Source organism: Chiloscyllium plagiosum, unplaced genomic scaffold (genome assembly GCF_037043375.1).
Source record: "Chiloscyllium plagiosum isolate Xiang-an unplaced genomic scaffold, Cpla_swu_hap1 HiC_scaffold_2, whole genome shotgun sequence".
Classification (NCBI taxonomy): Eukaryota; Metazoa; Chordata; class Chondrichthyes; order Orectolobiformes; family Hemiscylliidae; genus Chiloscyllium; species Chiloscyllium plagiosum.
Genome location: NW_028270140.1, coordinates 75,393,155 through 75,416,436, shown reverse-complemented (window position 1 = coordinate 75,416,436; position 23,282 = coordinate 75,393,155). Strand labels below are relative to the sequence as shown.

The following is a 23,282-nucleotide window of genomic DNA, read 5'->3' as shown; positions in this document are numbered from 1 at the left end:
TGCCAGTGTCTCAAATTTACACTCCAGCTCAAGATTCAGAGCTGGACAGATTTCAGACAGAGCCATCAACTGCAGAATTGTTCAGGTTGGTCTTGCTGTCCATAACTTCTAACATACTGCACTCGAGATACAACCTCCTACATTTTCTTAGATCCCATGTGCTGTTGCTTTTCTATCTATAGAACCTTCTGAACGGTGTCATTTAAATACATGTAAGCTATTCCTCCAAAGAAAATTCCATCCAGGTTAGTCAAATATGACCTTCCCTTAGCTTATCCATGATGATTTGCAACTGCAACAACCAACCTTACTGACCAAGTCATGTGCATTTATACACATTCCAAATTAATTGCCTCACAGTTTCCTTCTGGCTGATCTCATATTTCCAAACTAGTTATTACCCTGCTGCTGTTTGAGTCTTCTACTCACTTTTACTTTCATCTTAGTGCCCCAACTAGTTTTAATTAATTCTGGATATTAAATTTCAGTTAAAAAAGCAAACTAGCAGGCAGCACTGCTAGCAGATGAGGCTGAGAGATCTGGAGCTAAGATGGATAAGAAGTACAGAGAGGCCAAGAAGAGGTTACACAGTCGGTTCTCATACAATGTGATAATTCTGTTCTCGTGTGATCTCGCGTAATAAGAAAATCGTGCAATAGCTGTGCCATTTAAACTAATGGGGCCAGAATCACATTATACCCAATACAGGTAAAGAAAATACGCACTCGACAGATAATGGTCTAAATTCTTCAATCACCTTAAAACAAATTCGTGTTGAAGAAACACGTATTATATCATAACCGACTGTAATAATTTAATTTTAGCAAAGGGTATGAAAATTAATGGGTGAGAGGTAAAATTCTGATAATATCAGAATTAATTCATCGCAATCATATACCTATCTTGCAATTTACAGAGTTAGTTGACATATGGTGATGTTAGTTTACGTTTCTGGCATGAAAGGAATAGTTTTACTCGACTAACCTACTGATGTAAAGCTTTTTCAGATGGATGAACATTTAAGGACTTGAGGGTGTACTACTCAAGATTTTCTGACATTTGAGACTTGAAAATTGTGGTCAGCATGTTATGTCAATTTTGGATATGCACCACTAAATTCTGGGAGGTTGCTGTTATGCAGCAGTCCGGATGCGAGAATGCACGTTACTTCCTGACAGTTTTCAGAGCAAGCAATTTCAGTTTCCCGTTTGTGGTCAATCAACAGTAGCATAGCAAACGGCTATACTTTTGCAGAATGATAGCATTCTCAAAATCAGGGGGTAATTTTGCCAACTTCAGAATCTTTCTGGAAATTGCAGCTTTCCCTTTATATAAAGCCAATTCATCATTCCAACATGACCTGACCCAGAAGATTAATTCTCTACATGACTTTCATGAGATAAAAAGCTTATGGGAGGAAGCTCCTGCACCAATATCTCGACCACTGCCTGCAAAAGCACTGAGACACCCTCACTGATGCCTGGAAAGAAAGCCACTAGAACATCTGCCCGTCAAGCAGCTAAATGGACATAGTGAGTCTTCCTCCTGATTGAGGATCCCGGGATACAACTTGCTGTCTTCCTGGAACTGACACCAATCGAGGCTGCAAGCTCCAAACTTTGGTATCGCTACAGAGGAGACAGTGGCTGCTGCCAGTGCAGCAAACCTTTGGCCTGCAGGACAGAAGAGAAACCAGGGCCAAAGGTAGGTGTTGTTGGGATGGAGGCAGAGTTCCACGAGATGATGGTAGCAGGGACATTGGATTTATGGAGATTGGGATTTGGGTCGTGTGAGTAGCTCATGTCTGTGCTCTTGAGTAATTGTTAATTGATCACAAAGAATCTTAAAGTAGAGGCGGGCAGCCTGAGTTTTCTTACCCTGGGCCTTACTTGCGTGGAGATGGGAAGGCACTATGTTTCTTCCAGGCTTCCCACCTACCTTCTCACCACCTGATGGCCCAGAGTCTCAGGTTTATATTTCAGTGGTAATGGCTCAAGACTTCCATTCTTTCCCAGGTTGTGAGCTGAGTATCAGAATAAAGAATTCCATTCACATCCCAGTAGTATAGTTGAGCACTTATTTGTTGAAAATACACTTCAGGTTTAAAGATGAATCAGAAGCACCATACAAGATATTCCAAGTAGAAGTTGCTGGATCATGGTTCATCTGACAGACAGCATCAACGTTCCTGTCTTGACATTGATCTGACAGAAAGAAAACTTAATGTTATCAGTGAGATCAGTGAGCCCTGCCATCTGATTGCAAAACATATCTAAGTTGAGCAAGGTAGACATCTCCAAATTATCAGACAGGATCTCTTTGCCTGCATCTGCAGTTCTTATTTGGAGACAGTTTTACTGCTACCAAACATAAATTCTATCTTGTGACTGCATCCCTATCTGTTCCCCTAACTCTCTTGGATTGTCCAAGATTGAAAACAATTTAGTACCCTCTTAAACTCGCTTTCAGGATTTTGACTTTGTCTCTTGCACAATAATGGTGTACGCCCATATTATTTGTTAAACTCAAAATGGCACAGAAATGTGTTTGTCATCGAAAGTGTTCATTATGCTGATATGCATCTAGTGGACTTCCTCTTCTTTACTTTTCAGCTCAATTAAAACGCTGCTTCTCATATTTGTTCCTGCAGTAATTCCTGTTTCTTTTCTTATACTTGTTCATAGTGCATCATCCTCAAAAATGTAAAATTTGTACCGTTGTACTTCAGTCTTTTCACTGCTTTAGGGAAAAAGTGAGGATTGCAGATGCTGGAGAGGAGTCGACAGTGTAGTGCTGGAAAAGCACAGCAGGTCAGGCAGCATCCGAGGAGCAGGAGGATCAACGTTTCGGGCCTAAGCCCTTCAAAGAGGTCATTGTACACAATGGAACCAATGACATAAGAAGGGGAAAGGTTGAGAATCTGAATGGAGATTACAGAGAGTTAGGCAGGAACTTAAAAAGGAGGTCCTCAAGACTAGTAATATCTGGATTACTCCCAGTGCTATGAGCTAGTGAGGGCAGGAATAGGAGGATAGAGCAGATGAATGCATGGCTGAGGAGCTGGTGCATAGGAGAAGGATTCACATTTTTGGATCATTAGAATCTCTTTTGGGGTAGAAGTGACCTGTACAAGAAGGACGGATTGGAAGGGGACTAATATACTGGCAGGGAGATTTGCTAGAGCAGCTCAGGAGAATTTAAACTAGTAAGGTGGGGTTGGGGTGGGGGTGGGGGTGGGGGTGGTGGGGGTGGTGAGGTGGGACCCAGGGAGATAGTGAGACAATAGACAATAGGTGCAGGAGTAGGCCATTCTGCCCTTCGAGCCTGCACCACCATTCAATATGATCATGGCTGATCATCCTTAATCAGTATCCTGTTCCTGCCTTATCTCCATAACCCTTGATTCCACAATCCTTGAGAGCTCTATCCAACTCTTTCTTAAATGAACCCAGAGACTGGGCCTCCACTGCCCTCTGGGGAAGAGCATTCCACACAGCCACCACTCTCTGGGTGAAGAAGTTTCTCCTCATCTCTGTCCTAAATGGTCTACCCCGTGAGGAAAGAGATCATTCTGAGACTGGTACAGTTGACAACAGAAGTGAGTCAAACAGTCAGGGCAGGCAGGGACAAGGTAGGACTAATAAATTAAATTGCATTTATTTCAATGCAAGGGGCCTAACAGGGAAGGCAGATGAACTCAGGGCATTGTTTCGGAACATGGGACTGGGATATCATAGCAATTACAGAAACATGGCTCAGGGATGGTAGGACTGACAGCTTAATGTTCCAGGATACAACTGCTACAGGAAGGATAGAAAGGGAGGCAAGAGAGGAGGGGGAGTGGCAATCTTTGGTAAGGGATTGAATTACAGCCGTTCTGAGGGAGGATATTCCCGGAAATACATCCAGTGAAGTTATTTGGGTGGAACAGAGAAATAAGAAAGGGATGATCACCTTATTGGGAATGTATTATAGACCCCCTAATAGCCAGAGAGAAATTGAAAAACAAACTTGTAAGGAGATCTATCTGTAAGCTATCTGTAAGAATAATAGGGTGGTTATGGTAGGGGATTTTAACTTTCCAAACGTGGACTGGGACTGCCATAGTATTAAGGGCTTAGATGGAGAGGAATTTGTTAAGTGTGTACAAGAAAATTTTCTGATTCAGTATACGGATGTCCTGACTAGAGAAGGTGCAAAACTTGACCTACTCTTGGGAAATAAGGCAGGGGAGGTGACTGAGGTGTCAGTGGGGGAGCACTTTGGGGCCAGCGACCATAATTCTATTTGATTTAAAATAGTGAATGGAAAAGGATAGACTAGAACTAAAAGTTGGAGTTCTAAATTGGAGAAAGGCCAATTTTGACGGTATTAGGCAAAAGCTTTCAGAAGCTAATTTGGGGCAGATGTTCTGGAATGGCTGGAAAATGGGAAGCCGTTAGAAATGAGATAATGAGAATCCAGAGAAAGTATATTCCTGTTAGGGTGAAAGGAAAGGCTAGTAGATATAGGGAATGCTGGATGACTAACGAAATTGAGGGTTTGGTTAAGAAAAAGAAGGAAGCATATGTCAGGTATAGACAGAATAGCTCAAGTGAATCCTTAGAAGAGTATAAAGGCAGTAGGAGTAAACATAAGAGGGAAATCAGGAGGGCACAAAGGGGACATGAGATAGCTTTGGCAAATAGAATTAAGCAGAATTCAAAGAGTTTTTGCAAATACATTAAGGACAAAAGGATAACCAGGAAGAGAATAGCGCCCCTCAAAGATCAGCAAGGCGGCCTTTGTGTGAAGCCGCAGAAAATGGGGGAGGTACTAAACGAGTATTTTGCAACAGTGCTTACTGTGGAAAAGGGCAAGGAAGATATAGACTGTAGGGAAATAGATGGTGACATCTTGAAAAATGTTCATATTACGGAGGAGGAAGTGCTGGATGTCTTCAAACGCACAAAGGTGGATAAATCCCCAGGACCTGATCAGGTGTACCCTAGAACTCTGTGGAAAGCTAGAGAAGTGATTACTGGGCTTCTTGCTGAGATATTTGTATCATCGATGGTCACAGGTGAGGTGCCGGAAGACTGGAGTTTGGCTAACGTGTGCCACTGTTTAAGAAGGCATGGTAAGGATAAGCCAGGGATAGACCAGTGAGCCTGAGGTCAGTGGTGGGCAAGTTGTTGGATGGAATCTTGAGGGACAGAATGTGCATGTATTTGGAAAGACGAGGACTGATTAGGAATAGTCAACATGGCTTTGTGCGTGGGAAATCATGTCCACAAACATGATTGAGATTTTTGAAGAAGTAACAAAGAGGATTGATGAGGTCAGAGCAGTAAACATGATCTATATGGACTTCAGTCAGGCGTTCGACAAGGTTCCCCATGGGAGACTGGTTAGCAAGGTTAGATCTCATGGAATACAGGAAGAACTAACCATTTGGATACAGAACTGGCTCAAAAGTAGAAGACAGAGGGTGCTGGTGGAGGGTTGTTTTTCAGACTGGAGACCTGTGACCAGTGGAGTGCCATAAGGATCGGTGCTAGGTCCCCTACTTTTCGTCATTTATATATAAATGATTAGGATATGAGCATAAGAGGTATAGTTTGTAAGTTTGCAGATGACACCAAAATTGGAGATGTAGCGGATAGCAAAGAAGGTTACCTCAGATTACAACAAGATCTGGACCAGATGGGCCAATGCGCTGAGAAGTGGTAGATGGAGTTTAATTCAGATAAATGCGAGGTGCAGCATTTTGAGAAAGCAAATCTTAGCAGGACTTACATACATAATGGTAAGGTCCTAGGGAGTGTTGCTGAACAAAGAGACCTTGGAATGAAGGTCCATAGTTCCTTGAAAGTGGAGTCGCAGGTAGATAGGATAGTGAAGAAGGTGTTTGGTATGCTTTCCTTTATTGGTCAGAGTATTGAGTACAGGAGTTGGGAGGTCATGTTGCAGCTGTACAGGACATTGATTAGGCCACTGTTGGAATATTGCATGCAATTCTGGTCTCCTTCCTATCAGAAGGATGTTGTGAAACTTGAAAGGGCTCAGAACAGATTTCTAAGGATGTTGCCAGGGTTGGAAGATTTGAGCTATAGGGAGAGGCTGAACAGGCTGGGGCTGTTTTCCCTGGAGCATCAGAGGCTGAGGGGTGACCTTATAGAGGTTTACAAAATTATGAGGGGCATGGATAGGGTAAATAGACAAAGTCCTTTCCTTGGGGTATAGGAATCCAGAACTAGAGGGCACAGGTTTAGGGTGAGAGGGGAAAGATATAAAAGAGACCTAAGGGGCAACATTTTCACGCAGAGGGTGGTACGTGTATGGAATGAGCTGCCAGAGGAAGTGGTGGAGGCTGGTACAATTGCAATATTTAAAAGACATTTGGTTGGGTATATGAATAGGAAGGGTTTGGAGGGAAATGGGCCGGGTGCTGGCAGGTGGGACTAGATTGGGTTGGGATATCTGGTCGGCATGGACGGGTTGGACCGAAGGGTCTGTTTCCATGCTGTGCATCTCTATGACTCAATGACTCTATCAGGCCCTTTTCATTGCTTTACACCATCCAATTTTGGTAATCCCCACAAACTCCAAAACATTCATACTTCATCAATATTCTGTATTTCTCCCAGCTACAGTTGGCAGTATAAATTCAGCCAACTTATATTTCACCATTCCAACTTCTTTTTAAATAAAGAATTTACAACTGAGGTTATTAACCAAGCTTTGCTAGTTCCTTTGTCATTTCCTTCCTTGGTTTCTCATCCTTTTAACTACCTGATGCCTTTGTGATTTACTAATGTTAATGTTAAGGGTAACAATGCAGACTGCTTTTTACAGTTTCATTTTTAAATCTAAGAACATGAGGGATCTCTGCCTGATTTATTTGCGCCATACAACATATTATGATTATGCCTGCTCCTTCAGATTTCATGAGGCCTTTAACTGTTGCCTATAAAAATTGAGAAAGGAAAATATATTGAGGGTGCCATTCATGCTGGTGAAACTGGCTTGTCCTTCACTCTAATTCCAATCAGATAATCTAGGTTTGGTCTCTCAACTGGTTGTTCTGTGTTCAACCTTTTGAAGTTTTTTCTCTTACTAGGTGCATTGAGGAGATCCTTTATTTGTTCGACATTTCAGTTTTTAAAAATTATTTGTTCATGGGTTGGGATACTGACTGGGTGTCATATATTGTCTTTGCGAAGGTGGTGGTGAGCTGGCTTCTTGAACCACTGCAGTCCATTTGGTGACTGCAATGCTGGTAGGCTGGACATTCCAGGTTTTTGACCCAATGACGCTGAAAGGATAGTGATATGGTTCCAGGTCAAAATGGTGTGTGGTTTAGAGAGGAACTTGCAGGTGATGAAGTTATCATGCAACTCATTGCGGGTAGAGGTGCTATCCATCAAGAATTGGTGAATCGTCCAGTGCATCTTGTAGATCACAGTAGCCCACCCTTTTCACACAGAGAGCCAGATTTCAATTTTCCTCTTCTTCAGGGTGCTATTGAACAAATTTCAACAGAAGACATTAAATTTTGTGAGAAATAATTCCTAAGGAATCACTCAACAACTGAGGGGGAGGCAATTGGCCTGGTGATATTATCACTGGCTTATTAATGTAGAAAGCCTTCCTAATGAAGGGCTTATGCCCGAAACATCAATTTTCCTGCTCCTCAGCTGCTGCCTGACTTGCTGTGCTTTTCTCCCACCACACTCCTGACTTATTAATCCAGAAACCCAGGTAATGTCCTAGGGACACGGGTTCTAATCCCACCATGGCAGATGGTGAAAATTGAATCCAATTACAAATAAAAAGTGTACCATCCTTACCTGGTCTGGCCTACATGTGACAACAGACCCACAGCAATGTGAGTGGCTCTTAACTGCCCTCTGGGGCAATTAAGGATGGGCAATAAATTTGCCTGACTAGTGACACACAAATTGCATGAGCAAGTATGAAAAAAAGCTTAATTCAATAAAAATGATCATTAAAAAATGCCAAACAGTTGAGCTAACTAATAAAACTACCTTTTGGCCTTTTTAGTTAAAAAGCAGAGCAAGAGGAAGATGACACTACGCCCCAAGTGTGGATCATCTGGGAAAGGTGGAAATGGTTGCCAAACTCAGATGGGTTTAATGAACACTGACATTTCATTCCTTTGTTAGCATACACACCTAGTAGACCTCAGGGGATTCACATAAAAATGGATTATTCCCAGTCTGGGTTTAATTCCTCTTGTAGCTTGCTTTGTGGATAGATTTATGAAGATAGAAGTGAAAGGTGGTGTGTGTTTGCCTCACTGTCAGGGTTCATGCACACACACTTTCTTACCCAGTCACTTTCTCAGTCATGGTCCCTTCCTCACTCATGCATTCCTTTACTCATATATACTTTCACTTTACCTCACCATCTCTCTCTCTCACACTCCTTTTCTCCTCCTCATTCATGAAGGCCCACCTCACACCAGGGCACCCCTATTTACAGCCTTAAATGCTTCTTTCAGGGCTTTTAGTTCCTCTATTAAGAACCGCAGTGGTTGACTGGAAAGGACCTTTGGCAGGCCATATTGTGATCCATGGTCTGACTATTGAACATTCTTCTTATTGATGGTGTACACTGCCATTGTGTATCCCTGATGAAGGGAGTGAATGTTGAAGGGGTGAATGGAATTCTAATCAACTGGGACAGTTTGTTTTTCTTTCACAACATCAAGCTTCTTGATTGTTGTTGGAGCTGCACCAATCCAGGCAAGTAGACAGTATTCCATCACAATCCTGACATGTGTGTTTTAGATGGTGGACAGACTATGAGGAGACAGAAGATGGGTTACTAGGTGTAGAGTTCAAGTGCTGTTTCTGCTTCTGACGGTCCCAACACAAGTTCCTCTAGGCAGGAAGTAAAGAATGAGACCTCCCAGGTGGCTTGAAATACAGCAGAGTAGGGGAAGTAAATTTGAACACTCAGATTGTATTGTCTTAAATGGATAAGATCCCTTCAAGATGGTGATGCTATTCTCCTCATAGGAGTTGAACTTTCAAACAATGACAATAAATATATGAAGTGTTTTTAGTGTTACACACATCCCAAAAGGCTACATAGACATAATTTATAAAAGGTTGACAGTGACCCCCATGAGATGATATTAGAAGAGACGGCCAAGGATAGAATTTATGAAAATTTTAGGAAGGTGAGCTAGAAAGGTAGGTTTCAGGGCTTTAAAGTTAAAACAAAGTAGGGTTTATTGTTACATTAAAATTGGACACATTCTCATGCACATACTTCTAAGAAAGAAAGAGAAAGGAATGGAGAGAAGTAACAATTTGCAAATTTTTTAAGTTCAATGATACTAGAATTAGTTCAAATGAATGAAAGTGTCCAGTAAGTGACGTCTGGTTGGTTGTTTCAGTTCACTGTGCACTGAAGTCACTTTTGCAGGAGCTCAGATTTATATGAATTGCTAAGATGAGTGCAGTGCCCATTAACTGGGAATTTTTCACTTTGCAGGTGAGACACCAGTTTCTTTTCAGAAATCAGACATTTCAGAGAATTTGACATCGGAGACAAGTGTTTAGCTAAACTTGGAGCTGCTTATTATTCAGGTGTTGGAAGCTGACTGAAGAACAAAGGTCAAAGCTATATAATTAAAGATGATTCAAACAAACCAACAGATTCAGTCATGTGACTGGGATTCAGGCTAAGCCACTTAGCCAATCAGGTGGTCATGATATTCTCTTGTCTGAAACGGATGTGGTTTTGTAGTAACTGTAGAGGCTTTTGTACCAGTCATGCCAGAATGGGTTTTGATGGTTTCCTTTGTTCAAAACTAGCTGAGTGGAGATTGCATTTATTAGTCCTTTGTCTTAATTTGGCTGGAGGTGCTGATTTTGTTTTTATGCTGGTAATTACTGAATAATTCCAAAAGCAGTCAATTTGACTGTTCTGTGTTAATAACAGCCATCTTAAGATCCAGCCTGATTCTACTGTGTAAAAAAAAGTTATGTATATTTTTATTTTACAAAAAAGTTTCAGATTTCTCTCTTTCCACCTTCCTGAAACAACAAAATGTGTTTAGTTAATAGTGCTATTTACTGAACTGAATTTCAAAATGAGAAATCTTGTCATATCATCAGTTGGAGGCTCAAATTTATGATCTATAGAGCATGTTATTGTTCTCTAAGGGGATTAGAACAACATTTGGATTAGGATCCTAACATGATCTTGTCTTGTCCTGATTATCCCCAAAGTAAAATTCTGATACTCACTTCCTAAAATCACTTTTGGTATTTTACACAACATAGACTGCAGCGGTTCAAGTAATAGCTTATCATCACTTTAATTGGGCTGGGCAATAAGCATTGACCTTGCCAATAATAGCCATGTCCCAGGAAAGAAAAACTGTGATTAAAGTTGATAGAAGTCCATTCTATCTATTATTTAACTAATTAGAAAGTAGCTGAGGTTGTTAAGATGCCAATCATGGCATGTTCGAACTCTGAATTCTAGACTTTCCAGAATCAAACCTGTTTCCTGACCTATCAGTAATTTGACAGGGTCACCAAGGTGCCTGTTGTTGGGGGTGAGGGTGAAAAAAGCCAGTTTTCAATCAACATAAGAAGCTGGGCATTATCTGTGCAGTACATAATGATCCTAGAACAATGAGGATCTGATCATATCTTTACGTAAGTTTTTAATTCAATCACGGGATGAGATCATCACTGGCCAGACCAGCATTTATTGCCCTTCCCTAATTGTTATGAGTCACATTTAGGCCAGATTAAGTAAGGGTGGCAGTTTCCTCCCCTAAAGGATGTTAGTGAACCAAATGGGTTTCTTTTCCTGACAATTGATTCATGGTCATCATTAGACTCTTAATTCCAGATATTTATTGAATTCACATTCCACGCATCTGCCATGGCAGGATTTGAGCACAGCTCCTCATGATGTTACCTGGGTCTCTGGATTAACAGTCCAGCAATAATACTACTAGGCCATCGCCTCCCCCAGTGAATGGCTAAACCAAATCCATTCAAGTCAATCTGCATTGGATTAAGGAAATGGAGGTGGAGGAGAAGATAAGGAGGGCATGTGGACATCAATAAAGGAAGTAATCAGGGTTAACCTCATATTTGATTGAGCTGATAAGAGACAATGCACATTTAGAAAAGGCTGGTAACATTTGGCAGAGCCAATATGGAGCTGAAAGGGAAACCATGTTGAACAAACTTGATGAAGCTTTTGGGCAGGAATGTTAATTGTCTGGGATTAACAAGGATGCTTCAAGAGGATTTGGACAAACTAAGTGAATAGGCGAGAACATAACAGATGGAACAAAATGTGGTAAAAGATGAAGTCAATCACTTTAATATGAAAGAACAGAAAAATATTTTTTAAATATGGGAAGTTGGGAAATGCAGGTGTCCAAAGGGAACTGAATGTCCTTGTTCATGAGTCACTAAAAGCTTGCACACAATGCAGCAAGCAATTAGGAAGGCAAGTGGTATGTCTGCCTTCATCCACAAGGGAATTAATGTACAGGACTGAAAATGACTTACTGCAGTTGAATAGAGACTTGTTGACACCTCACCTAGAATATTGTGTAAATTTTGGTCCTTTAATCTGAGTAGGAATATACTGGCCATAGGGAGAATGCAAGGGAGGTTCAGCAGATTATTCCCTGAGATGTTAAGATTGTTTTATGCAGATAGATTGAGGAGTTTGGATATGTATTAGATTGAGTTTGAAGAAAGTGAGGTGACCTCATTGAAACTTCTGATATTAAAGGATAGATATGGATAAGATGTTTCCCCAATTTGTGAATCTAAAATCAGGGGATATAATCTTAGCATAAGGCATAGGAATCAGTTAAAACTGAGATGAGAAGGATTTCTTCACTCAGAGGATGAAGAGACTTTGGAATACTCTACTCCAGAAGGCTGGAGAAGTTCAATCATTGAACTTGTTAAAGACAGAAGTCAATTAAATTCTGAAGACTACTATCATAAAGGGTTGTGGAAATAGTGTGGGAAAGTGGTATTGAAGTAGATCAGGTAGACTGGTTAGCAAGGTTAGATCTCATGGAAGACAGGGAGAACTAGCCAGTTGGATACAGAACTGGCTTAAAGGTAGAAGACAGAGGGTGGTGGTGGAGGGTTGCCTTTCAGACGGGAGGCTTGTGACCAATGGTGTGCCGCAGGATCAGTGCTGGGTCCACTGCTCTTTGTCATTTATATAACATCCAACAACCATTCCTGCCCTTTTGTTATCCAAGTCTCTGTAATAGTTACAACATCATAGTTCCAAATACTGCTCCACACTCTATATTCATCACCCCTATTCCTGACACTTCTTGCGTTACAATAGACACACTTCAACCCATCACACTGACGACAACTTTGCCCTATCAACTGTCTATCCCTTTTCACAGAATCTCTGCATGCTGTATCTCCCTGTTCACTAGCTACTCCATCCTCAGATACTTTCCTCCGGTTTCAACCCCCTGACAAACTAGTTTAAATCCTCCTGAAGAGCTCTAGCAAACCTCCCACTCAAGGGTCAGACAGGGTTCTATAGGGTTACAACATAGCCAGGAAGGAACTGAAGAATGGATTTAGGAGAGCTAGAAGGGGGCATGAAAAAGCTTTAATGGGTAGGATTAAGGAAAACCCTCAGGCATTCTACACTTATGTGAGGAACAAGCAGATGGGCAGAGTGAGGGTAAGACCGATCAGGGAGAGTGGAGGGAACCTAACCCTGGTGTCAAAGGAGGTAGGGGGAATCCTTAATGAGTACTTTGCTTCAGTATTCACTACTGAGAGGACCCTGACATTTGTAACCACCAAAAGGCAGATTTTCTAGGCAAGGGCAACCTTTGACCCTTTAAGGATGTGTCCCTTGCACTGCTAGTAATAAGGGTGCTATATGTGTAACAAGAATACTATTATCTGCTTGATCATTTTCATGACAATATAAGGCATTGATAAAACAACGAAAGGTGGTTGGCCCAGGAAACTATTCTGAGGAACTCCAGCAATGACTGAGATGATTTATATCCAACAAGCACAATGAGTTTGGATTGTAGTTGGTATAGCTCCAACTAGTGGAATGGCTTCCCCTGAATTTCTATTGACTCCAGTTTTGCTAGGATTCCTTGATGCCACACTCAGTTAAATAATGTTTTTGTGCTAAGGACAGTGACCCTCTTGAGTTCAGCTCATTTATTCATGTTTGGGCCAAGATTGTATTGATGTCATGGCCGAGTAGGTCTGGTGGAGTCCAAGTTGAACATCAGTAAGTATCTTCTGGTTGAGTATTATGTCTCTTTGGAGCAGTAATTGGCCAGGTTGATTTATCATGCTTTTTGTGGACAAGTATACTTGGGCAATTTTCCATATTACGGGGTGAATGCCAGGGTTATACTAGCACAGCTTGCCTAGTTTGGAAGTATATCTTCAGTTCTATTGCCGGAATGTTATAAGGGCCCATAAACTTCAGAATCATGGTACCTTGAACCTTTTCTTGATATCATGTGGAATGTATCAAATGGGCTGAAGGCTGGCATCTGTGATATCACTGACCTCATAAGGCAACCAAGATGGATGGTCCATTTGGGGCTTTTGGATTCAGGCTAATCATTCAGCCTTGACTTTTGCAGTAAGCTACTGGCTTTCTCCTTCAGTGAGGATGGGAATATTAATTGAGGCTCTTCCTACAGTGAGTTATGTAACTTTCCATCACTATTGATGACTGCATGTGGCAGTACTGCCAAGCTTAGATCTGATCCATTTGTTGTGGTGTTGCTGAGCTCTGTGTATTGCATGCTGCTTATACTGTTTGGCATGCAATTAGTCCTGTACTGTAGCATAACCATATTGACACCTCATTTTTGGAATCCCTGATATTGTTTCTGCTGCACCCTTCATTGTATGAGGATTGATCCCCTTGGTGATAATTGCAGGTTATAGATTTTGTTGATTATAATTCTGCTGCTGATGACCTACAGCACCTCACGGATGCCTTGTCTTCAGTTGCTTGATCTGTTTGAACTCTACCATTTCAACATGGTGGTAGTGTCTACAACATGACGGTGGCTATCTTCAAAGTGAAGGCAGAACTTTATCTCCACAAGGACTGCATAGTGGTCACTCCTGCCAAAACAATCAAGGACAGATGCATTTTCTATAAATAGATTGGTAAGGATGAGGTTAAGTGTATTTTCCTCTTGTTGTTGTTCCTTTACCACAGGCTGCAGGCCCAAATTGACAGTTTTATCCTTCAGAACTTGGTCAGTATTGGTGCTACCTGTAGTGATTTTAATGAAGTAGCCAAGTGGCCTTCATAGAATATAAGTTCCCTGATTGGGGCTGTTAACCTTGGTCCAATCAGGGAGCCCTGGCTCACAGATAGGAACAAGAGTGTCTGAGGTTCTGTTCGCTCTGAGAGCTGGCTGTGAGGGAGCTGGATCAGTGTCAAGGACTCTCTGCACGTAAATAAAGGGCAACCTGGTAATGGGATACTGGCCTCTATGGAGTAATTTCACTACCAAGTAATTGTTGGTGATGGACCCCCACCCAGAGTATGTTTTGTGCTCTTGCTGCCCTTAGTATATCCTGCAAAGTTGTGTTCAATGTGGAGGCGCACTGACTCATCAGCTGAGAGCATGTAGTTACAAGTAATCAGCAATAGGTTTCCTTGTCCATGTTTGACCTAATGCCATGAAACCTTATGCCATCTGCAGTCAATGTTAAGGATTCCGAGGGCAGCTCCCTCCTTACTGTTTATCTCTGTGCCTCCACCTCTGGTGTGTCTATCCTGTTTGTGGGAGAGGATTTTTCCAGGAATTGTGATTGTAATGTCTAAGATATTATTCCATGAGTATGCCCATGCCAGACTGCTACTTGATGAATCTATGAGACAGCTCTCCCACTTTGGCGTAAGATACTAATCTGGAGAATGTTGGAGGGTCAACAGGGCAATGTCTGCTGCTGTCATTGCTGATAAAGTTAAAAATCATTCAACACCAGGTTATAGTCCAATAGGTTTATTTGGAAGTACTAGATTTCAGAGCGCTGCTTCCAAATAAACCCTTTGGACTATAACCCAGTGCTGTGTGATTTTTAATTTTATCCACCCCAGTCTAACACTGGCACCTCCTTGTCATTTCTGATGTTGATGCTGGATGGTCTGTCCAGTTTCATTTCTTTTATTGGACTTTATCATGTTTAGGTATAACCGAGAGGTTTGCTAGGCTATTTCAGAGGGGATGTGGAATCACATATAGGCCAAGCCAGGTGAAATTTGTTTCCCTGAAGGTCTTTAGTGAACAAGACCAGCTTTTAACAATTGATCACTGGCATTATCATTGTTAGACTATGTCAATAATTCTAGATTTCTTGATTGAATTTAAAATTCACTATTACACTGGGATTTGAAACAACGTTCCTGGATCATTAGCCTAGGTCTCTGGATTACTACTACAATAACAATACTGCTATGTCACTGCCTTCTCTGTGTTAAACTGTACAACATACTTAAAATTCACACAATAATGCCTTTATTTCTTTGGTGCCAGCAGTATTGTTCAGTCAGTCATAAATCTATTTAACATTCAGGTTTCAAAGTGAACACAGTTTGTAAGGTGCAGAAGTGTTTCTGCCAAAAGGCAAATGACATTTAAAACCCAAGTCCCAAGGCAGTCATTTGTTATGAATAATGGATTACTTTTCCACATAAACAAAGCAAGCTCCTATTTGTTATTCTGTCGAATGTGACCCATTTTTTAAACGTGGGTAAATGTCTTGATATTTGCACATGTTCAAATTGTAATGTGAAAATAGGGATGTCAGTGAAATACAGAGAAGTAAATGAATTAAAATCAAAGTGAATATATGGAGAGATGCTAAATGTTTTTGCAAAATTGCAAAGTCAATATCTGCTCAAACGCTTAAGCCCTGATTATCTGGTAAGAAGGCAAGTCATTGAAATAGCAATCACAAAGTTGGATGCATTTCCAATACTTCCTTCCCAAGTTCATCTTAGTTATTCTTGATCTGGACTAGCACATGTCACGAATAGGCAGGGACTTCATGAATATATTAACGAGGATCTTACTGAAAAGAGCAACATATTGCCAAACTTTTTGGCATGCATTTATGGGGAAAAATGCAACAATGCCAGACTTCAAACATAAACCATACATCCCATTGAATGGCTATGTTATACTCCCTTAGATGTTAGAGCATAGAGTCATAGAGAAGTACAGCATGGAAACAGACCCTTCGGTCTAACCTGTCCTTGTAGACCAGTTATCCCAACCCAATCTAGTCCCACCTGCCAGCACCCGGCCCAATCCCTCCAAACCCTTCCTATTCATATACCCATCCAAATATCTTTTAAATGTTGCAATTGTACCAGCCTCCACCACTTCCTCTGCAGCTCATTCCATACATGTACCATCCTCTGTGTGAAAATGTTTCTCCTTAGCTTTTATATCTTTCCCCTCTCATCCTAAACCTATGCCCTCTAGTTCTGGACTCCCACACCCCAGGGAAAAGATTTTGTCTATTTATCCTATCCATGCCCCTCATAATTTTGTAAACCTCTATAAGGTCACCCCTCAGCCTCTGACGCTCCAGGGAAAACAGCCCCAGTTGTTCAGCCTCTCCCTATAGCTCAAATCCTCCAACCCTGGCAACATCCTTGTAAATCTTTTCTAAACCCTTTCAGGTTTCACAAGATCTTTCCAATAGGAAGGAGACCAGAATTGCAAGCAATATTCCAACAGTGGCCTAAACAATGTCCTGTACAGCCGCAACATGACCTCCCAACTCCTGTACTCAATACTCTGACCAATAAAGGAAAGCATACCAAACGCCTTCTTCATTATCCTATCTACCTGTGACTCCACTTTCAAGGAACTGTGAACCTGCACTCCAAGGTCTTTTTGTTCAACAACACTCCCTAGGACCTTACCATTAAGTGTATAAGTCCTGCTAAGATTTGCTTTCTCAAAATGCAGCACCTTGCATTTATCTGAATTAAACTCCATCCGTCACTTCTCAGCCCATTGGCCCATCTGGTCAAGATCCTGTTGTAATCCGAAGTAACCTTCTTTGCTGTCCACTACACCTCCAATTTTGGTGTCATCTGCAAACGTACTAACTGTACCTCTTATGCTCGCATCCAAATCATTTGTGTAAATGTCAAAAGGTAAGGGGCCCAGCACCGATCCTTGTGGCACTCCACTGGTCACAGGCCTCCAATCTGAAAAACAACCCTCCACCACCACCCTCTGTCTTAACCTTTGAGCCAGTTCTGTATCCAAATGGCTAGTTCTCCCTGTATTCCATGAGATCTAACCTTGCTAATCAGTCTCCCATAAGGAACCTTGTCGAACGCCTTACTGACGTCCATATAGATCACATCAATATATTCATCATAGGTAGAGTTCAAACCATACTCAACCAATCTTTCTTAGTAAAACCCAAAGCAAAACACTGACTATTCATGGTGTTTCTGTGATTGGACAGCGTTTGCTTTTGTGTTAATATATAGATATTTAAGAAAATCAGTCAAGTTCATAAAGTAACTCATTTATACTTGCAACAAATAATATACAGTAAACCTTAATTTAACTGGCACATTATGAACTGACACTCTTGGCAAAAATTATATATCTCAAATGCCAAAAGTTTATTGTATTATCACAATCTCTGCAATGTTCAAACAGTGATGTGTATATCCTCTGCATTACATTTCTATTACTTAGTATGTGTTTTTACATTAATTATAGACGTCTTAATCAATTGGAATATTTGATCAACTGGCATACTCCTATTCCCATAGGTGCCAGTTAATAAAACATGTTCTATACATGGGAACCCATTCTCCACAAGCAGTAGGATTATGTTCAAGGCTTGAGATGTTTTTGAATTCCCCAGGGGCTAGGAGAACTTAAACTTCTGCATTGCTTTTTCCATGGCAATGCCTCTGCCAATCAGAGTCAATTTGCTAACTAATCAGCATCCTTTTTTTGTGTTAAAGTTGTGTTTATTGTAAATTTGGCATTCTTGCGTTGGTCATGATCAGTGTCAGGTGAAAGCTTTGGCAATATATATGTCTCTTTTCAATTCAAGTTCTGGAGTACAGTTTAAAGTACAGTTTAAAATATATCCTATGATACAATTAGAACATCAATTTTATATTAAAACGGCAAAATCCTCTGAGAATGATTTTTCTATGTCAATCAAATTAGATTTAAAGGGATACTTTTGTGAGTCAATGGATCATCTAGTTTACTAGAAAGTTTCCAGATTGCTTCTTTCACATGTTTTATTAGCTATGATCTCAGTTATATTCTTGTGCAGAACATGGAAGTAATTATTACTTACTCAATTTCAATGAAGAAAAATGTAATGGAAAGAGCAGCAGCAGAATCATCAGCAATTATTTGCATTAATTAGAGCCTTTAGCACAATAAAATCTCTGAACATTTCTCACATGATCAGTAATCTAAAAAAAATTGATGCTAACTGGGAGTCAAATGAGACAGTCATTATATCCCTCTGCACTGCATACACCTGAGCAGCACAGATATTATCTGTGGGAGGTTTAATGAGTAGTTGTTTGTCATAGGATATTAGCAGACTTATTTTCCATTCTTCTTTTAAGTATGTTTAAACCATTGACCAAAATTCAATACCAATGACAGACTGACAATGCTATAAATCATACTGCTGATTAAAGTTTGGAATGTGGTAAAGGTGATTTAATTTAATCATTAAAAATAATATGCAGACACCTGATAAGATAATTTGTCTGACACATCTTTTCTGATATTCGTGGTTATGCCAGGGTTCTAATCTCCTCTGATCTACTTGGATGAGGCCTCAGATGCTGGATACTTTTCCCCAAGCTTATCTTCCTTTGCTTGGTATTTTGTTTTGAGGAAAGTGTAGGAGAATTGTTGAGAAGCTCTAAAAAGGTAAATGGAGATATCTATGGCTTACTCATGCAAATGTTGAAAGGAAGAAGTAAAAAAGATGGAATCACACTAGGGGGATGTAAGTGGAAAGGCAAACATGTTGAATATGTAAGATTCTGAACAGTCTTGACTGGAGAATTGTAGAGAGGATATTTCCTCATGTGGGAGAACCTAGAACTAGGGGTCACTGTTTAAATATCAGAACACCCATTTAAACAACAGAAATTAGGAGATTTTCTTCTCTCCGTGAGTTTTTAGAACTCTTTTCCTGAAAAGGTTATGGAAGCAGAGTCCTTGAATATTTTTAATGCACTGACAGATAGATTCTTCATGAGGAAGGGGCTGCAAGTGTATCAGAGAATGCAGATTTAAGGTTACAATCAGATCAGTCATGAGCTTATTAAGTGATGAAACAGGCTCAAAGGTTGAATGAGTTACTCCTGTTCCTAATCTTTGTGTTCATACGTAAAGAGGAAGGAGTAATAGAAAGAGTTGTTATTCGTATTAGGGTATAAAAAGAAAATGGCGCTAGTGTGCATTGCAAGGAGTGTAAAATGCATATATATTAAATGTGCTCGAATTAGAAAGTATGCTGTGCAGTATGCCCTTGATCTCAGATGCTGAAAAATATCGTGTCTGGGACAAATTATTGAGACTAGTGAGAGAAAGGTGGAAGGTGTGAGGGAGATGGAAATGTGAACAATTATATTCAGTCACTGTTCTCATGAGACCATTGTAACACTTTCTAAATTGAAAGTAATCTCAGTGTGACATTGATGGCACTGATGCTTTATGATACCTGTGCCAAGCATGTTTAATAATGGCTTTGGGGTGTTTTGAGGCTACAAACAAACAATATGCAAGCACTTTGGTTTGACTTCCTTTAATGTGGAGGCAAGAGGAATACAAAGAGAGAATGGGAGAGCATGAGGGAAATCTCTTGGCAAAATATGTAAGGACTGTCTGATTCTTGGTACAGTTAGGCCAACTATTCGGACAAATGGGAATTAGCCATGGGAATTTAAACTGACTAATCCAAAGCTCATTAAGTTTCAAGCTTTATTTCCTTTAGTTAGATTTAAGAAGCTCAGTTTTTTAAAGGTTAAATTAAGCAAATAATACAATAAGGTGATACAGACTTGGAATGACTGTCACCTAGTATACAAATTTTGGATGCAGTTCAGCTTTCAGTGACTCATGAATCAACAGTTTATGAATTGAAGGATCTAGACTGAGTTAATCCCATCTGCCAAAGACAGTATTAGTTAACCCCAAAAGTCAGAGATCTTCTATTTTAGTTGTTAACTAAATGTGGGCATCTCATATTGCCAAGTTTTAATTGCCTTTGACAAAGTGATGTCTAGCTGCCTGTTGGAATTGTGGCAGTCCTTCTGGCACAGTTGTAGTATTGGTACTTCAGAATTTAGTATAAAAAAGCAAGTAGCTAATTTACAAAGATTAGTGAATGTAAGTCTCGGTTAAAAAAAGCAAAAGGTTAAACAACTTTGGGATGAGAGTGATGCGGTCACTAGGTTTAGGAAGATTGCGAAATTGCCCTTAGTACAAGTTTTTTACAACACAGAAAATCTCACTTGACTATGGGACATTTCTTGTTACATTGTAACCATGGATGAAAAGTTTCTTGAATTGAATTTACCATATTGCACAAACATTCTGCTGCTAGCAAATAAAGAATATGTTCCCATATGTTTATAGTGTTGCAAAGAAATAGTAATTAGGGGATGTTCCCTCCATTCCTGTCCATTTTTGACAGAACTTTTGTGTGAATGTTATATCTCTTGTTATAGATAGAGTGTGAGTTTCAAAGTGAATCTTTCTCCATATATTTACCAACCATCCGTAAGCTGACTATGATTTAACTTTTACCCTTTTTTTAAACAGTGGTAGCTTATTTTCCTGAGACATTGTCTCAGGATATGGGGGAGACCATTTAGAACTGATAAAAGGAAAAGTTTCTTCTCTCAGAGGGTATTGAACCAGTGGAATTCTCTACCACAGAAAGAGACAAGCAAAACTCTAGTTTTTAAAAGTAAAAGAGGTATGGGAGAAATTGTAATATGGCACTGAGATAGAGAATCAGCCACACTCCTATTGAATGGTGGGGCAGGCTCAAAGGGCTGAATGGCGTATTCCTCCCTAACACAAACATTATTTTATGTTTCCCATTTTACTATTGGTGAACTCTGATTTGTAAAAATTGTAACAGAAGTATTGTAAAGTTAAACCAACAGTGGCAATTATTTCACACACTCATGGATGCCATTAGTAGGGGAGAGGGCATAATTTTCAAAGCAGGCATGCTTGCAAATATGTAGGTGGATACAAATTGAAAGAGAATATTAGCTTGCAACAATTTTAAACACAAAACAATGGAGGGACACCAGTTTATCAATGTCCTTGCTTAAGATAGTGTCCAAAAGTGACAAACTAAAATTAGCAGACATGTTCTCTCCAATCGGTGTGGCTGACCTTGGAGGGCCAAGGCATACCTTATGTATGTTAGACCACAAACACCTAAAACCTCACCCACCATTCAATAGGATTGTGACTGATCTGACATTCATCATATCCACTTTCCTGCCCTTCCCCCATGGTTTCCTTGATTTCTGTACTGATCAAGAATCTTTTTTGCGCAGCTTTAAGTATACACGATGACTCTGCCCTCACAACTGTCAATGGTAAGGAGTTCCAAAGACACTCAACCCTCTCAGAGAAGAAATTCCTCCTCATATCACCGTAAATTGGCACCCTTTATTCTGAGACTATGCCCTTTGGCCCGAACTCTCCCATGAGTAGAAATTTACTCAACATTTACCATGTCACATCCTTTAGGAACCCTATATTTTTCAATGAGATTACCTTCCATTCTTCTGAACTCCAGTGAGTAGAATTCCAGACTGTTTAGTCTTTGGTGATAAGATGATCAAAGGATCACCCTAGTGAACTGTCCCTGAGCTGCTTCCAATTGAATGATATCTTTCCTTAAATAAGGGGACTCTCGAAATTGCTCTCTTGATATGGTCTCACCAGCATTTTGTACAGTTGCAGTAGGACTTTGCTATTGTTATTATCTAACCTCCTTAAAATAAGTACCAACATTCCATGAGCCTTCTTGATCATCTGATACATTTTGAACTAGCTTTCTTTGTTTCATGTACAAATTCCCCCAATTCCTGTGTGTTGCAGCTTTCTGCAGTTTTGCTACATTTAAATAATATTCTGTTCTTCTGTTTTCCCATCCAAAATTAACAACTTTCCCTCTAGCCACCCTGGTTGAAATTTCTTCAAAAAAAACTTTAATAAGTTAATCAGAAATGATTTCCCTTTCTTGAGGCCATGCTGAATCTGCTTGATTAGATTATGTTTTTCCAAATGTTCTGCTATTACTTTCTTACTAATCGATCCCAATACGTTTCCAACATAGATGTTAGGCTAATGGGTCTTTAGATGCCACTTTTTTGTCTCCATCTCTTGTTGAATAGGGATGTCATATTAGTAGATTTCCAGTCCTTTGGCACTTCTCCAACATCCAAGGAAGTTTGGAAAACTATAACCATTGCATCTACTATCATGATAGCTACTTTTTCTAGGATCCAAGGATGCAAGCCAGCATAGCCAGGGGACTTATCTGCCTTTAGCATCATTAGTTTGTTGATTTCTTTAGTGATGGTGATGCTACTTAATTCCTCCCCTGTATTCTTTACTTTTAATAGAACATTCAAGTCATCTTCCACCATAAGCACTGATGCGAAGTATTTGTTGAACTCCTGTCCCATTTCCTTGTTCCCATACAAATTCCCTGGGTTTATCTTCTGAAGGACCTGTGTTCACTTTGACCTCTCTGTTCCTTTTTTATAAATTTACAGAAGTGCTTATAAGTTTCTACATTCCTCATAGTTTGCCCCCAAAATTTTATTTTCTCTATCTTTATTATCCTCTTAGTCCTCCTTTGCTAGATTCTGAATTTATCCCCTTATATGCTTTTTCTTTCAAACTAATATTCCCATTAACTTCCTTGGCTAGCCATGGTTGGTTTATCTCTCTCTTAGAATCTTTGCTTATTAATTGGATGTATTTTTGCTGAGAATCATTACTTACCTTCTTAAATATCTGCTACTGCTTGACTACTATCATAGAGTTATAGAGTCATAGAGTCATAGCATGAAAACAGACCCTTTGGTCCACTCGTCCATGCCGACTAGATATCCCAACCTAATCTCATCCCTTTTGCTAGCACTTGGCCCATATCCCTCCAAACCCTTCCTCTTCATGTATCCAT

At 40.2% G+C, this 23,282-nt stretch overlaps 1 protein-coding gene across 6 annotated transcripts in view; it reads left to right on the top strand.

The window, feature by feature from the left end:
- Positions 1-23,282, top strand: part of LOC122561056 (beta-1,3-galactosyl-O-glycosyl-glycoprotein beta-1,6-N-acetylglucosaminyltransferase-like) — a 123,506-nt gene that overhangs the window by 67,143 nt on the left and 33,081 nt on the right. Inside the window, exon 1 of one of the 6 annotated variants that reach the window (XM_087997828.1) lies at positions 14,023-14,192. The exons of the other annotated variants lie outside the window; for them this stretch is intronic. The gene's annotated coding sequence lies outside the window, so the exon portion shown is untranslated. Of the gene's footprint in view, positions 1-14,022; positions 14,193-23,282 lie in introns of those variants that run through there. 6 annotated transcript variants of the gene reach the window in all.